The sequence below is a fragment of the Panthera tigris genome, chromosome F2, assembly GCF_018350195.1.
Source record: "Panthera tigris isolate Pti1 chromosome F2, P.tigris_Pti1_mat1.1, whole genome shotgun sequence".
Classification (NCBI taxonomy): domain Eukaryota; kingdom Metazoa; phylum Chordata; class Mammalia; order Carnivora; family Felidae; genus Panthera; species Panthera tigris.
In genome coordinates this window covers 36,281,823-36,286,258 of record NC_056676.1, presented here as the reverse complement: position 1 = coordinate 36,286,258, position 4,436 = coordinate 36,281,823, and positions in this window count along the sequence as shown.

Genomic DNA, 4,436 nt, shown 5'->3' with positions numbered 1-4,436 from the left:
CATGTGAATCTTTGTTGATCAGTGGAAAGAGACATGATGTCGGCTGTGAGCTTGTTTTGGTCCAGAATTCCATTTTTAAAAGTAGAAATAACATTAAGGAGCACATTGATAGTTTGTATAGAACAAATTAGCATAACTTTTAGAGAAAAAAATATAGGTAAGTAAGATGTTAAAAAAAAATTCTACCCCCAACTCCACTGAGATATTAAAAAGCTAATTGAAGACTGTAGAATATACTCATTTATGTAAATAAAAATTGTGAAATTGCATATACAAAAATCTTAATATGAGTTATTTTGTCCTAGGGATGTGATACTAATGAATCAATCTAAAATAAGGTATTTAGATACTTTCCTTAGCTTCATTATTAAAAATCTGAAATGGGAGTGCTTGGGTGACTCAGTTGGTTTAGCATTGGACTCTTGATTTCAGCTCAGGTCATGATCTCATGGTTTGTGAGTTCAGGATCCATGCTGTCAGCATGGAGCCTGTTTGGGATTCTCTCTCCCTCTCTCTCTGCCCCTCCCCAACTTGCCGACAGGCATGCGCACTCTGCCTCCCAAAATAAACTTTAAAAAAAAATCTGAAATGAATATTCTAGAATACATAATGTATTCTTTTTAAGTTCCTTAAATGTTTTCTTCTGGTAAATTCTTAGACATGCAATTACAATGGCTTTCCAGACATCTCTACAAATTTACATTCCTGCCAATTCTGCATCTTAATTTACATTCTTGCCAACTCTGCATCTTAGCAACATTTATTTTAATTTATCCAAAAGGCAAATGATGCTGTTTTAAATTCCAAATTTTTAAGTAGTGAAATCTTAAAAATATATTTGGTGTTTCATAATTTTGATGTTTTGAATGATCTGTTTAACCTTTGTTCTCTCCCTTACTGTTCTCATTACAAAGAACTAGATTAATCATAACACCTTCTACTTGTTGGTCCACTCCTATTTCTCTATTTTAAGTGTGTATATTTTTGATAGTATAATACATCAAAGTACCCACCTCATAACTCAGTAGCTGAAATGTATTCAGAGCTTCACTCTCTATGGACATCTCATCCCCTTGCGTCCTTCAAAGATAAGCATTATTCTGATTTTGCATTTATGACTCTACTGTCTCTTTTAATAAGAAGTTGTACAGTGTCAAAATATATGCCAAATGGCATGGTATTAATGTGTCATTGTTCTTAGATCTTTAGAAAAAGGGTATTACCTAATAGTTTTCTAATCATTTTTTCAAGCAACAGGCTAATATTCAATAATGCATAATATTTTATTGTGTAAATATACTACACATTATTATACCTTCTGTGTGCATTTAGGTGGTTTCTACTTAGGGCCTGTTATGAGTTCTTATGTGAACATTTTTATGTATATAATTGTGTCAGAGATTTTTCTGGAAGTACATACATGAAGGCAGTATTGCTGGGTCATAAGATATTTAACTATTTAACTTTATAAGATAGTACCAAATTGTTTCTCAAAATGGTATACTAATTTACGTTACTAGTGGCAATGTATGAGATCTATATTTTCTACAGTCCTTGGTATTGCCACATTCCTTAATATTTGCCAATGAGATGGTCTTCATTTACATTAACTTTGCATTATTAGTCAGACATATTTTCTCTTTTGTGAAATGCCTTTTCATATTTTGTAACCAGTTTTATATCCTCATTTCCTTTTTGATGTACATATGATTCTGAAGTTTTGATTTATATGTATAACAGCTATTTTCTGCCAATTTGGGGCTTCTCTTATTTTACTTCTTAAGTGTGCTTATTAATGAAGAAAAGTTTTAACTGAAAAGTAGTTGAATAGATTTCTTTTAATTTGGCATTTTTGTGTCTTGCTGAAGAATTCCTTTCTTATTGCAAGATAAAAACATCTTCAGTTACGTTTTGTTCTCTGTTTAATATTTCATGCTCCAGGGTTCAGTGGTCTTAGGGAATCTGGTCTTGAGGCAACCCTCTTATTTTGGGGATGCCCATGTTTTTCAGGTTTCTTCCTTGATGCTTAGTTTTATTCAGCTCTGGCCATGACTATTGGGCATGCCTGCTATATCTCCCTGTAAGAGATGTCCAGGCCTGATGTTGCCTTGGGCTCAGTTTAGTTGTTGTTGGTTATTTTGGAGGCTCTCACAGAGACCACTCATTTCTGTAAAACCAATGATCCCTCAAACTCTGAAGCATATATAATAGGTGTAGTAGTTGTCCAATGAGAGGTTTTTACAGGATTCCTAGCCACTCATTTGGAAGCAGATGACCAAGGAGTGTATTTCTTGATCTTGCTGATTTGTAAGAGCTCCTTGATTTAAGTATCTTCTCTTTCATGGGGTACCTGGGTGGCCCAGTCAGTTGAGCAATTGACTCTTGATTTTGTCTCAGCTCCTGATCTCCCGGTTCATGGGATCAAGCCCCACACTGGGCTCTGTGTTGATGGCATGGAGCCTGCCTGGGATTCTCACTGCCTCTCTGCCCCCTCTGCACCTCCCCTGCTCAAGTTCTGTCTCTCTCTCTCTCTCTCTCTCTCTCTTTCTCTCTCAAAATGAATAAATAAACATTAAAAAAATACTCATTTTGTAAAAGCTAATTCTAAACATTGCTATTGCCTTTAGATTTGGTAGTAGTATATAATTTTTTTACATTTTTGTTTTTGACCCAGAAACTTTGTCTTTATGATTTCTTTTCTTTTAGATTTCAGAAGACCTTCCCAAGACACATAAGATACAGATTATTACATGTATTTTATCTAATATCTAAACAGGCTAATTTTTATATTTAAATAAGTATTCTTCATTTAGTTGTCTCCATTTAATGAAAAAGGAAGGGATTTATCTTTATTTCTTTATCAAATGTGCATATTTTCAAACATGTTAATATAGAAAGAAGATCTTTTACTTAGATATGCTATCCATGCAACAGTCTCATTTCGATTTTTCTCTTCTTTTATACAAATCTTTTATTCTGCCACCAGTATAACTACCTTTTCATATCTAGTTAGCCTTCTCTCTTTACTCAACTCTTGAAAATTTTCTTTCATATATATATTTTTTATCTTTTGGAGTAAACTTTAAAATCACTTGATCAAGTTCCCCAAAATCCCACTGGGACCTTAATTCAAATTGCATTGAATTTATAGATCAATTGAAGAGAAAATGGATTGCTTTACAGCCTCGAGTGTTCGTGTCCAGGAACATCGTATGTCTTTTCATTAATTCACACTTTCTTTTATGTCTCTCAGTCACATTTTCCTCATAAAGTTCCTCCACATGTCTTGTAAAATTTATTCTTAGTCATTTCACAATTATGTTAATGTTTTAAACCTTTCATCAGTTATTCAGTAATATATGAGCTCATGGTCACTGTAAATCAAATGATACAAACATATGAAAACATAAAGTGAAAGTCTGTGTGAACAACTCTATGCAGATAACAGTAACTCTTCTGTGCATTATTCAAGCCTTGTGTGTGGAGGTCCAGTATTATTTTTTGTTAATATTTTTAACAGAAGTAGGATTATACTATATTCTGGAATTTATGTTTTGGTAAAACTGAAATTATTTTTTGGAAATCGTGTCATAACCATTCATCCAACTTCACCCCATTTTTTAGTCACTGTATACATTTCTGACATAGAGATTTATCATAACTTATTAAGCTATTCTATTGTAGACATATATGTACAAAATATATAATGTTTTTCTTATTTCAGACAACTGAAAAAAAATCCTCTGAATACAAGCATGTTTATGCAAATCCTAATTTTTATAAAATAGATTTTTGGAAGAATAATCATTGGGTAAAAGGATATGGTAAAAAAAATTGATAGTATATCTAAATGATAGCATATTTTTACTTATCCATCACTGTTGAAACTATTGTTAAAAGTAGATAAAACAGTTATCAATTTGTTCAGTTATTAATCAACTGACTATTAATGAGGTTCAACGTTTTGTTCCTATAGTTTTAGCCATGTAGGTATTTTCTGCTTGCAATCTGTTTGGATTTTTTATCATTCTTTCTCTTTTCTTTCTTGTCAACTTCTGTCTCTTTATTGTGATCATTAATATCCCAATTCAATGGGAAAAAATATATTTCTTCCACCTTCACACCTATGTCGATGCTATTATACAGAAGCTTTAAAACATGTATTGTGGAGTCTATGTTCATAGATTGGTGTGCAGTTAATTCTCTTGTGTTGCTGTAGTAGTCCAGCTTAGGTAGCAGGGATTTTAGCGCCTTATCACAAACAGTCCTCAGGTATATTTGCTTGCCATACGTCTCCTCCATTTATGTTGTAGAATCTTTCAACGTTCCCTGATGTGGGTAGAGAGGGCATTATTTCCCTTTTCACACAATTAGGTTTAAATCTTTACCTGCAGCCTCTGAGGAAATGTGGAGCAGGAACTTGCAGGAAAGAGAGA